The 17,672-nt window shown below is 45.2% G+C and overlaps 1 protein-coding gene across 1 annotated transcript in view; it reads left to right on the forward strand.

Moving 5' to 3' along the window:
- The window catches only part of LOC112266945 (schwannomin-interacting protein 1), a 95,986-nt gene that overhangs the window by 144 nt on the left and 78,170 nt on the right, over positions 1-17,672 (forward strand). The gene's annotated exons all lie outside the window — the stretch shown is intronic.

Genomic DNA, 17,672 nt, shown 5'->3' on the forward strand with positions numbered 1-17,672 from the left:
TCTGTCTTGTGATATTCGTGAAGGTGATTTCAACAAGTGGAGAGCTGGGAGAGTATGTGTGTGTGTGTGTGGGGGGGGGGTGTATGTGAGGGTCGCTCCTTGAAAAGACAGCCCGTTTGCTACCCCTAACCTGCCACCATTCTGTATATCTATCTGTACCTTTATGACACATACCATCTGGACTACAACAGCACTGCAGATAGAAAGCCCCTCTCTCCTCTACAAAATTTCATCAGGGAATACAAAACAGCAACAGTCTTTTTTTAAGCCTTTCCTGAACTAACACTCAAACTTGACTTTCCCCCCTACTAGATCTGACTTTCCCTTCCCTACTAGATCTGACTTTTCCCCCTACTAGATCTGACTTTTCCCCTACTAGATCTGACTTTTCCCCCTACTAGATCTGACTTTTTCCCCCTACTAGATCTGACTTTCCCCCTACTAGATCTGACTTTCCCCCTACTAGATCTGACTTTTCCCCCTACTAGATCTGACTTTTCCCCCTACTAGATCTGACTTTCCCCCTACTAGATCTGACTTTTCCCCCTACTAGATCTGACTTTTCCCCCTACTAGATCTGAATTTTCCCCCTACTAGATCTGACTTTTCCCCCTACTAGATCTGACTTTCCCCCTACTAGATCTGACTTCCCCCTACTATATCTGACTTTCCCCCTACTTGATCTGACTTTTCCCCCTACTAGATCTGACTTTCCCCCTACTAGATCTGACTTCCCCCTACTAGATCTGACTCCCCCTACTAGATCTGACTCCCCCCTACTAGATCTGACTTCCCCTACTAGATCTGACTTTTCCCCCTACTAGATCTGACTTTCCACCCCTACTAGATTGGACTTTCCCCCCCTACTAGATCTGACTTTGCTGAAAGCTACTTTGAGGAAAATGTACTTACTATGACTGTGATATGTGGTTGTCCCACCTAGCTATCTTAAGATGAATGCACTAAGTCACTCTGGAGAATCTGCTAAAGGACTGAAATGTAAAATGAATAGAGATATCACGAGAGTGAAATACTCCCCAGCTATATAGCATGGACTGTATATGGTTCATATCTGCGGGGACAGACCAGGAATATATCATTTTGAAGACTTTGTGTGTGAGCGAGAGAGACAGAGTGGGGGAGAGAGAGAGAGAGAGAGAGAGAGAGAGAGAGAGAGAGAGAGTGAGAGTGTGTGTGTGTGTGTGTGTGTGTGTGTGTGTGTGTGTGTGTGTGTGTGTGTGTGTGTGTGTGTGTGTGTGTGTGTGTGTGTGTGTGGTATTACTCACTCTCTCTCTCTGCGTCCGTTGTGTCTCAGGGGCATGCGTTGTCATCCCTCCCCTCTCTCAGGGATCTCCAGCCTGACAACCGTGTAACTTGTCCTCCCTGGGGGGCTCGGGGCTTGGCTACTCAAGCACCCTCACAGGGTCACAATTCATCAACTTTCGCAATAGTTGTCCATTTCGTACATACAGACTTGCTCACAGACCTACAGACAGACAAAGATGGTCTCTCTGCTGTAACAGTGAGAGGGCAGTGCCGGTTGCCATGAGGGGTGATATAGTGAGAGGGGCAGTGAGGTGGGGGTACACAGGGCGGGGTCTGCATTAACGGTGACACCAGATGAGACCCCTGTGGTGGCTGAGGAGACAGTGCTACTTTAGACCTGGCTGTAGACGTTGCTATTCTTAGCAGTGAAGATCCTCACCACTCTACAAACACTGTAACACTATCCATACTTTGTACAGGGAGAGAGAGGAGGGGAAACAGGGAAGAATGGAGGTAAAAGAAAGGAACAGAGAGTGATAAACAATAAAAAGAAGATCATATGAATGGCTTAGTACAGTAGTGTATTCCTGTTATTCCTACTATCTGTGTGTTACTAGTTGAATCCACTGGCCCACACTTCAGATTGCTCGTTCACTACAGGGCTGTGAGGGGGTGGCGTCTGTGTACAGATGTTGGATCTTAATTTGATCACTCTTTTGTTGCCGAGAATTGTCCTGCTCAGCAGGAAATACAACCGCATTTCCTGTTGCTGCAGAATTATTTTCATGCTGTAGCAAACTGGCTCAAATTAAGATCCGACAGCTGTATGTGTATGTGTGTAATCTGTTGCACACCAAATGGCTCTCCCTATATTGGAATGGAGGACAGACAAAACCAGTCAAGTGCAAGACTAATCCACCAATCCATTTGTCTGAGTGCGACCGATGCGGTCTGTGGCCGGCGAGGGAGGTATAATTGCTCTCAGTGTTATTAGGATTAACATAGTTATTGTTCCTCATAGAGACTGTGAAGGCTTTCATAACCCATAATATAGTGGTGTGTTCTCTCTCTCTCTAGGATGTTTTAGATTGCACAGACACAGCAATAATTGAATGAAAATCAGTGTGTGTGTGTGTGTGTGTGTGTGTGTGTGTGTGCACGCGTGTGTGCGTGTGTTTGTCCAACGTCAGTAGCCTAACTGATTTTTATTAGCGGTAAGCTGCTGTTTGTGTTCTTCTGTGGATGCACAGATAATGCACAGTATGTCTTGGTCAGCAGCCTTTCTGTCTGAGCATATTATGAGCCAGCTGTTGTGGGTGATTGTGTATGAGGGGGTGGTAGAGGAAGGTTGAGGAGTGAGGAGGAACATCTGAGGCAGGTCTTAATTACACTGGGTTAGGGTCAGGCATTAGCATAGAGGTGATACCAGACAGCATTACATTAGCATGGGTTTTACTATCATTATACTCAGGCAGTATGAGAGACGTACTTGAGATGATGGAAGTCTAGGGCTCTCTATATGTGGTTTATAGGCTATACTGTGTTTTAGTGAGGTTTAACTGCTACCTTCCCCTCCCTGCTCCTCAAACCAAAAGGACTGTGTCGTTAAAATGTTAATGAGTCTGATCAGTTTAATAATGTCACCAAATCCATGTTCATATGTAATACAATGTTGACATGAATAGTCAGTGTGTGTGCTAATCAAATCAAATCAAATGTATTTATAAAGCCCTTCGTACATCAGCTGACATCTCAAAGTGCTGTACAGAAACCCAGCCTAAAACCCCAAACAACAAGCAATGCAGGTGTAGAAGCACGATGAGAAGCATTTTGGCTCTTTTTTTCAATCTTTTTTTCAAAGGGGCCTTGACATCACGCCTTTCCTCTCTCTCTCCCCCCTTCCTTCCCTCTCTCTTTCCCCCCTTCCTTCCCTCTCTCTTTCCCCCTTCCTTCCCTCTCTCTTTCCCCCTTCCTTCCCTCTCTCTTTCCCCCCTTCCTTCCCTCTCTCTTTCCCCCTTCCTTCCCTCTCTCTTTCCCCCTTCCTTCCCTCTCTCTTTCCCCCTTCCTTCCCTCTCTCTCTCCCCCTTCCTTCCCTCTCTCTTTCCCCCTTCCTTCCCTCTCTCTTTCCCCCTTCCTTCCCTCTCTCTTTCCCCCCTTCCTTCCCTCTCTCTTTCCCCCTTCCTTCCCTCTCTCTTTCCCCCCTTCCTTCCCTCTCTCTTTTCCCCCTCTTCCTTCCCTCTCTCTTTCCCCCCTTCCTTCCCTCTCTCTCCCCTTCAAACTCTTCCACTTCTGTCTTGCTCATCCTCACCCAAATCAAATCAAGCTTGATTTATACAGCACATTTCAGACATGGAATGCAACACAATGTGCTTCCAGAAAAAAGGTACAAATTTAAACATTAAATAAAAACTTAAATATGTACTACACAACAAACATAAGAGGATAAAAAACTAAAGAATAATAAAAACTGAACTACTAAAAAGCACCCTAAGGAAAAGCAAAGCTAAAAAGGTCTGTTTTAAGATCTCTTTTAAAAATGTCCACAGTTTCAGCTCCAATCAGGTTCTCTGGCAGTCTGGGGGCATAATAACTAATGGCTGCCTCTCCATTGTAACGGCAGATCTCCTCTTCGTCTGAAGAGGAGTAAGGATCGGACCAAGATGCAGCGTGGTAAGTGTTCATGATGATTACTTTAATAAACAAACTGAACATTATAAAATACAAAACAATAAATGTGAACATGAACGAAACAGTACAGTGTGGCAACAAACACTCACACAGAAACAAACACCCACAAACCAACAGTGAAACCCAGGCTACCTAAGTATGATTCTCAATCAGAGACAACTAACCACACCTGCCTCTGATTGAGAACCATACTAGGCCGAAACAGAACCCAAACATAGAAAAACAAACATAGACTGCCCACCCCAACTCACGCCCTGACCATACTAAATAAAGACAAAACAAAGGAAATAAAGGTCAGAACGTGACATCCATGCCTTTTGGTCCTAGGCTTTGGGATAGTTAAAAGGCCACTGCCAGAGGACCTGAGGGACATACTGGGTACATAATGGCAGACATGTATTGGGGTGCACAATCGTAAATTGATTTAAAAACCAACAGAAGAATCTTACAATAAATTCTAAAACTCACAAGCAGCCAGTGCAGAGACCTTAAAACCAGTGTGATGTGTGCTCTCTGTCTGGGCTTGGTCAGTACCCGTGCTGCAGCATTCTGTTTGTTTTGCAGTTGACCAATAGCTTTCTTGGGTAGACCAGACAGGAGAGCATTACAGTAGTCAAACCTGTTTGTAATAAAATCATGGATGAGTCTCTCTGTATCAGCCTGAGAGAGAAATGGCTGCACCTTTGCAATGTTCCTCAGGTGGTAAAAAGCTATTTTAGTCCTAAATTCCTAATGTGTGATTTGAAATTAAGTTCAGAATCAAAAATAACACCCAGGTGTTTTACCTGGTGTTTTATCTTTATTGCCTGTGAATTAAAATGTGTGGCCAGATTCTTTCTCTGTGCTTTGGCCCCAACAATAAGTACCTCGGTCTTGTCTTGATTTAGCTGTAGGAAGTTGTGAGCCATCCAAGTATTTAAATCACTTATACAGTCTAATAATTTATCCATGGAGCTAAAATCATCTGGTGACACAGAAATGTTAAGTTGTGTATCTGAAAGCTGTGCTTTCTGACATCACTGCCAATGTCACAGTTGTCGTAAGAACGGGACCAATGCGCAGCGGATGTTGAGTTCCACATATTTATTTCAAAGTGAAACTTAAAGCAAAAACAATAAATTAATAAACGAACAATGACGCATGACTACGTGGTGCAAATGCACAAACACAAAACAATATCCCACAAACACAGGTGGGAAAAGTAGCTACTTAAATATGATCCCCAATTAGAGACAACGATTACCAGCTGCCTCTAATTGGGAATCATACAAAACACCAACATAGAAAAATGTAACTAGAAGACAACATAGAAATATTAAACTATTATACCCCCTAGTCACTCCCTGACCTACTACACCATAGAGAAACAAGGGCTCTCTACGGTCAGGGCGTGACAGCCAAGGGGTAACATTTTTAAACTGAACAGTACTGGACCTAAAATCTAACCTTGTGGAACGCCACGTGATATGTATTTTCTCTGAGTTATGTCCACCAAGGGTGCCAAAAAACTCTTGACCGGTTAAATAGGTCCTTAACCAATTTAGAACTGGACCGGAGAGGCCAACCCACCTCTCCAGTCTGTCCAGAAAGACATCATGGTCAACGGTATCATGCTTGACTGATACCCAGCCTAATGTTTGTTATCTTATCTCTGAAATGTGCAGCAAATTCATCGCATTTAGATGTGGAGGAAAGTTGACATAGGTTTGCAGGGGTAGGATTTAACAGACCATCAATCGTGGAGAAGAGCACTCTGTAATTATTCTGATTAAAGTTCACAGAGGTACTTATTGTTGGGGCCAAGAAGCTCCCACGCTGAGGTCTGTTCAACGCTGGTCCGACCAATCTGATTCCACACTCCAAGACTGCTTCCATCACGTGGACTGGAATATGTTTCGTATTGCGTCAGACAACAACATTGACGAATACGCTGATTTGGTGTGCGAGTTCATTAGAACGTGCATTGAAGATGTCGTTCCCATAGCAACGATTAAAACATTCCCAAACCAGAAACCGTGGATTGATGGCAGCATTCACGTGAAACTGAAAGGGCGAACCACTGCTTTTAATCAGGGCAAGGTGACCGGAAACATGACCGAATACAAACACTGTAACTATTCCCTCCGCAAGGCAATCAAACAAGCTAAGCATCAGTATAGAGACAAAGTAGAATCTCAATTCAACGGCTCAGACACAAGAGGTATGTGGCAGGGTCTACAGTCAATCACGGATTACAAAAAGAAAACCAGCCCTGTCACGGACCAGGATGTCTTGCTCCCAGGCAGACTAAATAACTGTTTTGCCCGCTTTGAGGACAATACAGTGCCACTGACACGGCCTGCAACCAAAACATGCGGCCTCTCCTTCACTGCAGCCGAGGTGAGTAAAAACATTTAAACGTGTTAACCCTCGCAAGGCTGCAGGCCCAGACGGCATCCCCAGCCGCGCCCTCAGAGCATGCGCAGACCAGCTGGCTGGTGTGTTTACGGACATATTCAATCAATCCCTATCCCAGTCTGCTGTTCCTACATGCTTCAAGAGGGCCACCATTGTTCCTGTTCCCAAGAAAGCTAAGGTAACTGAGCTAAACGACTACCGCCCCGTAGCACTCACTTCTGTCATCATGAAGTGCTTTGAGAGATTGGTCAAGGATTATGTCACCTCCACTGTACCGGTTACCCTAGACCCTCTCCAATTTGCTTAACGCCCAAATAGGTCCACAGACGATGCAATCTCAACCACACTGCACACTGCCCTAACCCATCTGGACAAGAGGAATACCTATGTGAGAATGCTGTTCATCGACTACAGCTCGGCATTTAACACCATAGTACCCTCCAAGCTCGTCATCAAGCTCGAGACCCTAGGTCTCGACCCCGCCCTGTGCAACTGGGTACTGGACTTCCTGACGGGCCGCCCCCAGGTGGTGAGGGTAGGCAACAACATCTCCACCCCGCTGATCCTCAACACTGGGTCCCCACAAGGGTGCGTTCTGAGCCCTCTCCTGTACTCCCTGTTCATCCACGACTGCGTGGCCACGCACGCCTCCAACTCAATCATCAAGTTTGCGGACGACACAACAGTGGTAGGCTTGATTACCAACAACGACGAGACGGCCTACAGGGAGGAGGTGAGGGCCCTCGGAGTGTGGTGTCAGGAAAATAACCTCACACTCAATGTCAACCAAACTAAGGAGATGATTGTGGACTTCAGGAAACAGCAGAGGGAACACCCCCCTATCCACATCGATGGAACAGTAGTGGAGAGGGTAGCAAGTTTTAAGATCCTCGGCATACACATCACAGACAAACTGAATTGGTCCACCCACACAGAGAGCATCGTGAAGAAGGCGCAGCAGTGTCTCTTCAACCTCAGGAGGCTGAAGAAATTTGGCTTGTCACCAAAAGCACTCACAAACTTCTACAGATGCACAATCGAGAGCATCCTGGCAGGCTGTATCACCGCCTGGTACGGCAACTGCGCCGCCCACAACCGTAAGGCTCTCCAGAGGGTAGTGAGGTCTGCACAACGCATCACCGGGGGCAAACTACCTGCCCTCCAGGACACCTACACCACCCGATGTTACAGGAAGGCCATAAAGATCATCAAGGACAACAACCACCCGAGCCACTGCCTGTTCACCCCGTTATCATCCAGAAGGCGAGGTCAGTACAGGGGCATCAAAGCTGGGACCGAGAGACTGAAAAACAGCTTCTATCTCAAGGCCATCAGACTGTTAAACAGCCACCACTAACATTGAGTGGCTGCTGCCAACACACTGACTCAACTCCAGCCACTTTAATAATGGGAATTGATGGGAAATGATGTAAAATATATCACTAGCCACTTTAAACAATGCTACCTAATATAATGTTTACATACCCTACATTATTCATCTCATATGTATACGTATATACTGTACTCTATATCATCTACTGCATCTTTATGTAATACATGTATCACTAGCCACTTTAACTATGCCACTTTGTTTACATACTCATCTCATATGTATATACTGTACTCGATACCATCTACTGTATCTTGCCTATGCCGCTCTGTACCATCACTCATTCATATATCTTTATGTACATATTCTTTATCCCCCTACACTTGTGTGTATAAGACAGTAGTTTTGGAATTGTTAGTTAGATTACTTGTTGGTTATTACTGCATTGTCGGAACTAGAAGCACAAGCATTTCGCTACACTCGCATTAACATCTGCTAACCATGTGTATGTGACAAATAAAATTGGATTTGATTTGATTTGATTATTAGTGATCACGTTAGAAAAATGAGCCATCTGGCATTTCGAATTGCCCTGTTTTAAATGAGAAGTTGCTCTCTCAGGATATCATAATAGACCTGCAACTTTGACTTTCTCAACTTCCACTTTGCCTTTCTGCAATTTCTCTTTAATTGATTAGTTTCCTCACTCATCCAAGGGGTTCTCTGTTCGGATGTGGCTTTTTTCAACTTTACTGGAGCTATGGCATCAATGGTTGCCTTTAATTTGCTATTAAAGTTCTCAACTAAATCATCACAAGAGGAAGGTAGAATAGGTGGTGGAGTATTGTTCATACACTCAATAAAATCTGTAGCAACTTCAGAGGTAAGATAGTTTTTCTTAATAATGCATTCAGTATTAGCTAAGGGCAACAAGGTAGTAAAATATACAGTGTTGATCAGATAAAGCAACATCGACAATAGAGGATACAGTGGGGCAAAAAAGTATTTAGTCAGCCACCAATTGTGCAAGTTCTCCCACTTAAAAAGATGAGAGAGGCCTGTAATTTTCATCATAGGTACACTTCAACTATGACAGACAAAATTAGGGAAAAAAATCCCGAAAATCACATTGTAGGATTTTTAATGAATTTATTTGCAAATTATGGTGGAAAATAAGTATTTGGTCACCTACAAACAAGCAAGATTTCTGGCTCTCACAGACCTGTAACTTCTTCTTTAAGAGGCTCCTCTGTCCTCCACTCGTTACCTGTATTAATGGCACCTATTTGAACTTTTTATCAGTATAAAAGACACCTGTCCTCATTTTTTGCCCCATCTTACCTCTGAAGTTGCTACAGATTTTATTGTATGTCAATAGAAAACCTCTTGGTAATAGCCAGATAACATTTAGACAGTTTAACATGATGCTCGAAAGATCAAAAGTCGCCAAATGAAATGTCCTTACGGCTGAGAGCATGAGTAAAAATAGAGTCTGTCCCTCCACCCCTTTTCCCTTTTCTGATAGAGTATGAAATGATGTATTCTGGGGGGAGGCTTCAATAAGAGCGGCACTACAGTCTGAACACAGGCATGTTTTAGTGAGAAACATATGCAATCAACTTCCCGCTCAGTAATGAGGTCATTCACAAGAAAGGTTTTACTAGTGATTGATCTAACATGTAAAAGTGCCATATTCAATGAGTGTGGGCCACTCTTCCCCTGGGGCATCTGCCTAGCGGTAACCAATGAATTAACAACCACTCTGCCCCTGGGGCATCTGCCTAGCGGTAACCAATGAATTAACAACCACTCTGCCCCTGGGACATCTGCCTAGCGGTAACCAATTAATTAACAACCACTCTGCCCCTGGGACATCTGCCTAGCGGTAACCAATTAATTAACAACCACTCTGCCCCTGGGACATCTGCCTAGCGGTAACCAATTAATTAACAACCACTCTGCCCCTGGGACATCTCTGTAACCAATTAATTAACAACCACTCTGCCCCTATCTGCACTAGAGGTAAGCAATTAATTAACTGGGACATCTGCCTAGAGGTAAGCAATTAATTAACAACCACTCTGCCCCTGGGACATCTGCCTAGCGGTAACCAATTAATTAACAACCACTCTGCCCCTGGGACATCTGCCTAGCGGTAACCAATTAATTAACAACCACTCTGCCCCTGGGGCATCTGCCTTGCGGTAACCAATTAATTAACGACAGACTGCCCGTCAGTCTCTAAAACAGTTTGCGATATTTAAATGATGGTGGTAGTTATGGAAACAACCTGCTAAACTGTGATTGCCGCAGGGGAGGGTGCCTCTGGGCGGTCGCTGGCTGTTGATATACACACAGGATCTGTGCTGACTCCCGTAGCTGGTAGGTCCATTTCAAGCGAGGCCAAGCTGTTTGATCTTCTCGGATAGATGGGTGACCAGACTGCCTCCTCGATCTCTTACACCTTGCGAGTGTCCAGTCTGCCATGGGCCGCAGAGTTGAGCTTCACATCTGTCTGGGGGATTGGGACAGATGAACGCCGCCCGACTCATGGAGGACGAGGCATTTAAAACTGAGATTGGGTTAGCCTGGGTTACAGCAAGGTTGGTGTACAGAGAAAGCAGGTTTTCCTTTTCTCTCAGCTGAGCTAACAGCTAGAGGATCTCTTCCCTAAGCTGCTTGATGGTGATGCATTTAGGGCAGACTAATGCCTGTCTATTATCCAGTTCCACCGTATCTTCCTCTTGTGATTGTGTGGAAATAATTTCACAACTGAAGCTTTTGTTCCCAGCCGTGGATAAAAACACCTGTGGGCTAGCACAGCTAGCGTTAGCCTGCTCCGTTTTCATGATGGCTAGCAGCTAACTGCTACTTAACAGGAATCCGGGACACAAACTTGCCATCCCAGCCGTAAAGCTGGACCGCGTCACGGAATCAGTAGCAAAACAAACTTTAGCTATGAATAAAAACAATTAATGAAAACAATTTCAGAAAAACAACAAGCCAAGTGTAGGAAGTATACTGTTATGTTGTACGCTCTGACCCAGACTCAGACACACGGCCAGCTCCCATTTGACTGGTTTCACTGTGGTTAGCATTCTTTCTGAGGGGCTATAATGTGCAACAATAGGGCCTGTGTCTCTCTCTCCCTTAGTTGTGATGCTGGGGTCTGTACTTGTCTGTGTTGCTGTGACGCTGCCCTGGACAGGCTGGGCTGGCGTGCTCTCACCCCCCTGCAATAACTGTTTTGTTTGTACACTGTGATGTCTGCAGACCTTCTAATAATATGTTGTAGTGTACCACATCATATGTGTGTGTGTGTGTGTGTGTGTGTGTGTGTGTGTGTGTGTGTGTGTGTGTGTGTGTGTGTGTGTGTGTGTGTGTGTGTGTGTGTGTGTGTGTGTGTGTGTGTGTGTGTGTGTGTGTGTGTGGGGATGGTCAGCGGGAGGTCAGTGTTCTGTACCACAATTACAGTCTGATGGAAATCCATAATAACCGCTTAACTGGAGATAGTTAGTACAATGCTAATGTATCTCAGGAGTACCCCTGATCCAGCTAGCGTGGTGCGCCATGAAACAGGCTCATTAACTGTGTGTTTCAGGGAGGGTTGGAAGAGGATGGTTTGTCTTTAGCTATCTCCTTTCCATTGGCGCTTAGACCTTGATCGACTTGACTTGGGATTATCCACCTGAGTATGTCCCAGAGGAGAGTGTGTGTGTGTGTGTGTGTGTGTGTGTGTGTGTGTGTGTGTGTGTGTGTGTGTGTGTGTGTGTGTGTGTGTGTGTGTGTGTGTGTGTGTGTGTGTGTGTGTGTGTGTGTGTGCGTGCGTGCGTGCGTGCGTGCGTGCGTGCGTGCGTGCGTGCGTGCGTGTGTGTGTGTGTGTGTGTGTGTCCACACCTGTGTTTTCTGCATACAGTGACCCTCATCCATTACCAATTAGTGGGTGATCGATAGGTTGTTGTTGTGATGCGGTGAGATTACTCAAACAGGCCTCTGCAGGACCAGTGACATTTCCCTGGCTAGGATCATGCTGACCCCTCCCTGGATAGGTGACCTTATTGTTCTGATTAGAACACAGCCCTGCTCTCCTCTATGGTATAAACAGGCCCACATAACAATCTCCCTCCCCCTCCACACTTATCTCTCTCTGCCCTCCCTCATTCCCCCTTCTAAAAAAAACGATGTAGTGCGAACACTGCTGAATCTGACTCACAATCTGACATCTGTGGAACCTCATTTCCCTCCTCTCTGTTCTTCTGTTTCTTCTTGTTCTGAACAAGGTGAGCGGTTCTTTTATTCTGGGGTTATTTCAGCGGCGGTGGGATGGGAAGGGAGGGGGAGGAGAGGGGAGGGGAGTGGCTGTAGGAGCGTGACTTGGCTCTATCCTCAGATTCCCCCAAAAAACACACATTGCCTCTCTCACCCTTTCTGTTCCTTGTCTGAGCATCTTACCAGAGAGAGAGAGAGAGAGAGAGAGGGGGGAGGGAGAGAGAGAGAGAGATATTATAGAAAGAGAGGCTGCTGTAGTGCTCTTAACTTGTGATTCATTGTCTGCCCTCTGGTCCATTTCTGTCCATCTCTTCTCTCATCCCTCTCTCTCTAAGAAGCGTAATTACTGACCACTTAGGCTGAAAGGTCTGGCCGTAGGAACAAAGGGGCGAGAGAGAGAGAGGGGGCGAGAGAGAGAGATCAAGGAATGATTCTGTTTTGTGTCCATGGCTCTAAAGCGTAGTCAGTCATTCACAGTGGGAATGTTAATGCCTCTGGACCTTTTGGCAGGCAGCCAAAACATGACGAGGGAAAACGACATTGGCTGGTTGCCACAAGGCATCTCTCTCAAAGGCTAAACATTCTCAACTTTTAAAGGCCCAATGCAGCCGTTGTTATCTCAATATCAAAATGTCGTTTCTAGGTAACAATTAAAGGGATACTTGGGTATCTAGTAGATACCCATAGCATGCTAGTAGATACCCATCGACTTCCAGTCATTGGCTAATGCTAGTTAGCATTGGCTGGGGAAACTACCTCTAACCTCCTTCATACTGGACACGGAGACATTAACATGGTATCCACAAGTTAATCTGACCCTGGGGAAGTAGATAAAGGGCTTCATTGCTAAAATCCCGAAGTATCCCTTTATGAACTTTACTGTGATTGTTTTCAATTAAAATGGTCAAAAAGCTTCTGAGCAAGAGAAATTTCTCAAGCAAGAATTTAACTAGGACTGTCTGAGTGTACTAATGCCACATTTGACATCTTATCCAGAGCAACTTACAGGAGCAGTTAGGATTAAGTGCCTTGCTCAAGGGGGCACCTTTACCTGGTCGGCTCAGGGATTTGAACCTTTCTGTTACTGGCCCAACGCTCTTACCTGCTAGGCTCCCTCTTGGTTCTTACACACACACGCACGCACACACACACACACACACACACACACACACACAGCCATCCCTGAAATATAGCCGTTGATTTTGAGTCCGTAGCATCACATCTAGGTGACACACTAGGATGTGGTGGCAGTGAGTGGTACGGTTCTAGCAAGGGTGTAAAATGTGGTGGCAGCGGGTAGGAAGAATTGAGGTTTTAGCCGGGGTTTAGTTCCACCAGAGGGGGAGAAGAAGAAACCTGTCACACCTGTTTGCAGCCCGCTGTGCTTTTCCAGCCCACAGAACACATGCAGCCCGCTGTGCTTATCAGACAGCTTTTCCAGCCCACAGAACGCATGCAGGCTGTCACCATACAGGCCAGACCTGGGCACTGAGAGAGGGGAGGGGGTGAGGGCTAAGGTGGCACAGGGGAAGAACATAAGAACACCCACCCCCAGCTCTCTCAGCTGGTGCCAGTATGGGAGGGAGCATGCATGACTTGCTCTGAGGTGAGAAGAGGCAGGGAGACGAGGCAGGGAGGTTTTGAGGGAGTAGAGAAGGAGGGAAAGATTAACAGACTGATGCGGGATGGCGGTTTGAAAGCTTCGGCTCTCTTCTCCCTCTCTCCTCTCAGAGGGGGCCCTCTGATGACGTTAGTGTCCATTAAAGTTTTAGCGTGTTTACACAAGGTGAACACAGCCTCCAGCCTCCAGCCATCCACCTTCAACCCCCCTTCCCCTCCTCCGAGAGATGGGAGATGGGAGAGGTTTAGGGGAACGAGAGATAAGAGATTGAGAGAGGTTTAGAAATAGGAGGTTTAGAAATGGGAAGGAGAATGAGAGATGGGAGATTGAGAGATAGGGAACGAGAGATAAGAGATTGAGAGAGGTTTAGAAATAGGGAATGAGAGATGGGAGATTGAGAGAGGTTTAGAAATAGGGAACGAGAGATAAGAGATTGAGAGAGGTTTAGAAATAGGGAACGAGAGATAACAGATTGAGAGAGGTTTAGAAATAGGGAACGAGAGATGGGAGATTGAGAGAGGTTTAGAAATAGGGAACGAGAGATGGGAGATGGAGAGAGGTTTAGAAATAGGGAATGAGAGATGGGAGATTGAGAGAGGTTTAGAAATAGGGAACGAGAGATAAGAGATTGAGAGAGGTTTAGAAATAGGGAATGAGAGATAAGAGATTGAGAGAGGTTTAGAAATAGGGAATGAGAGATAAGAGATTGAGAGAGGTTTAGAAATAGGGAATGAGAGATAAGAGATTGAGAGAGGTTTAGAAATAGGGAACGAGAGATAAGAGATTGAGAGAGGTTTAGAAATAGGGAATGAGAGATAAGAGATTGAGAGAGGTTTAGAAATAGGGAATGAGAGATAAGAGATTGAGAGAGGTTTAGAAATAGGGAATGAGAGATAAGAGATTGAGAGAGGTTTAGAAATAGGGAACGAGAGATGGAGAGAAATAAATAAAGAGAGAGAAGAGAGAAGAAAGGAGAGAGAAGAAGGGAGAGAGAAGAAGGAGAGAGAAGAAGGGAGAGAGATGAAGGGAGAGAGAAGAAGGGAGAGAGAAGAAGTGAGAGAGAAGAAGGGAGAGAGAAGAAAGGAGAGAGAAGAAGGGAGAGAGAAGAAGGGAGAGAGAAGAAGGGAGAGAGAAGAAAGGAGAGAGATGAAGGGAGAGAGAAGAAGGGAGAAAGAAGATGGGAGAGAGAAGAAGGGAGAGAGAAGAAGGGAGAGAGAAGAAGGGAGAGAGAAGAAAGGAGAGAGAAGAAGGGAGAGAGAAGAAGGGAGAGAGAAGAAAGGAGAGAGAAGAAGGGAGAGAGAAGGGAGAGAGAAGAAGGGAGAGAGAAGAAGGAGAGAGAAGATGGGGAGAGAAGAAGGGACAGAGAAGAATGGAGAGAGAAGAAGGGAGAGAGATGAAAGGAGAGAGAAGAAGGGAGAGAGAAGAAGTGAGAGAGAAGAAGGAGAGAGAAGAAAGGAGAGAGAAGAAGGAGAGAGAAGGGAGAGAGAAGAAGGGAGAGAGAAGAAGGGAGAGAGAAGAAAGGAGAGAGAAGAAGGAGAGAGAAGAAGGAGAGAGAAGAAGGGAGAAAGAAGATGGGAGAGAGAAGAAGGAGAGAGAAGAAGGAGAGAGAAGAAGGGAGAGAGAAGAAAGGAGAGAGAAGAAGGGAGAGAGAAGAAGGGAGAGAGAAGAAAGGAGAAAGAAGAAGGGAGAGAGAAGGGAGAGAGAAGATGGGAGAGAGAAGAAGGGAGAGAGAAGAAGGGAGAGAGAAGAAGGGAGAGAGAAGATGGGAGAGAGAAGATGGGAGAGAGAAGAAGGGAGAGAGAAGAAGGGAGAGAGAAGAAGGGAGCGGTTGAGAAGTGTGCTTATGCGTGATGGTGTCGATAATCTCTCCTCGAGCGTGGTTCAGTGTGGAACGGTCCCCGAGGGGCGCGAGGTGAGGCCTTTTTTCTGGAGAGAGCACACAGAGACCTCTCCGTTGTCCACTCTGGGTGTGACAGCACATACATTTCAGCTGGAGTGGCTCGCTGCCATTATGGCTCTCACGCATTAGTGGCTGCACAAGAGTGGCCTGCCTTTTTATCCATTACAGCTCTGAGTCCATCACAGTTGCTCGACTCACTGTCATTAGTTAACCTAGTCTGGAGTAACTGCGCGGCGGAAAGCAACCTGCTAATATTTAGCCATGGCTGTTATAATATAAAGTGAGTGTACAAAAGATTAAGAACCCCCACCCCACCCCCCCAAGTTGGCTGGATGTCCTTTTGGTGGTGGACCATTCTTGATACACACAGGAAACTGTTGAGTGTGAAGAACCTGGCACCTACTACCTTACTCTGTTCAAAGGCACTTCAATCTCTTTACTTGCCCACTCATGCCCTGAATGGCACACATACTGTACACAATCCATGTCTCAATTGTCTCAAGGCTTAAAAATCCTTTTTAACCTGTCTCCTCCCCTTCATCTACACAAATTGAAGTGGATTTAACATCAATAAGGGATCATAGCTTTCACCTGGATTCACCTGGTTAGTCTATGTCATGTATAGAGCAGGTGTCCATAATGTTTTGTGCACTCAGTGTATTATAGGCACTTTACAATGGAGTGTAATTAGTTGTTCCTACCTGTGTTTGTCAAACCAAACCCTCTTTAATTCAATCAAGCCCTCCATTCTGTAGTCTTTGCTCTATATCGGTATGGCTTTTCATGAATGGATTAAGTCTAATCATCCCTGTTGTACTTCATAATCCACTTCAAGTGCCTGACTATGAAAGTTCACTCTAGTTTAATATGATCTCATTTCCTTCCTGTCTCTTGGATTCCTTGTGTAATCTCTGAACATCGTTCTGTCAGAACTGTGACCTAGGCAACCAACCCACACCCGTCTCTCCACTGTATTGGATCCTTTTACAGTGATCGCCGTGAAAACAGATGTAGTCCACGGAGTGCTCCAAAACAGCATTTGACAGCGAAAGGCACCCTCCATCCTTGTTGTGTCTTTTTTTTCTCCAAAAACCTAAAAGACAATTTCCCATTGTCTCCCTCCGTGAAGTGCGACGTTTAATTTCTTCCCCGACATCCCGTCGGTCTTGCGAAAGGACTTGAGTGCCGTTTCTCTAAATGCGTTTGTTCTACTCACTAGCGCTCACCTCATCCTTTTTTTTCTCTCTCTCTCTCTCTCTCCTGAATTGCTTAAACTTAAAGTGCTCCCTCACATCGCAAACAGTTGCTGTACACCTCGAAGTGGCACACGTTTGCTGCCTGTCTTGAGTACCTATCAGGACTAAAGGCGAATGCAGAGATCTTAAAAGAACATATAATATAAGTCCTTTAGGGGTTCTTATCTGTTGCGTGTTGTTTTTGATGAGTCTTCATTTCAGGCTGTATGGTGCCCCAAAGTGGAGGTCATAATACAGATGAATATATTGAATATTACAGTGGCACGAAAAAGTATGTGAACCCTTTGGAATTACCTGGATTTCTGCATAAATTACCCATACAATTTGATCTGATCTTTATCTTAGTCACAACAATAGGCCAACACGGTGTGCTTAAACTAATAACACACAAACAATTCTACCAATTTATGCAGAAATCCAGGTAAATTCCAAAGGGATCACATACTTTTCCTTGCCACTGTATTGCTAAAAGTCACCGTGTCCCAAGGAGATCTAAACATAACGCAGGGTAAGCCTACACAAAAAACAGCCCTTATTTTAAATGTTTCTAAAATCCTCTATGGGAAAAATATATGGTGGAAAAACGACTGGGACCATTTCCCTATTTAACTGCTTGGTTTAATGTGTATTATGACTCATACTGTGGTGCTTTATTGGTCTCATTGCTATTCTGCTGTCTTGCATGCACCTACTGTAATACAGTACAATAACATAAGCATCAATGAATATGTGAATATGCATGATGATTGAGGGTAGATGCAGAGCTCATAATGCAATCATCCCCCTAGCCCTCTGTTGTCATTATGTGACTTATAGCCAAGAACCCAGATACAGTCTTTCTCTCTCTCTCTCTCTCTCTCTCTCTCTCTCTCTCTCTCTCTCTCTCTCTCTCGCTCATATTCTTCCTCTCTCTCTCTCTCTCTCTCTCTCTTGCTCATATTCTTC

Source organism: Oncorhynchus tshawytscha, linkage group LG14 (genome assembly GCF_018296145.1).
Source record: "Oncorhynchus tshawytscha isolate Ot180627B linkage group LG14, Otsh_v2.0, whole genome shotgun sequence".
Lineage (NCBI taxonomy): Eukaryota > Metazoa > Chordata > Actinopteri > Salmoniformes > Salmonidae > Oncorhynchus > Oncorhynchus tshawytscha.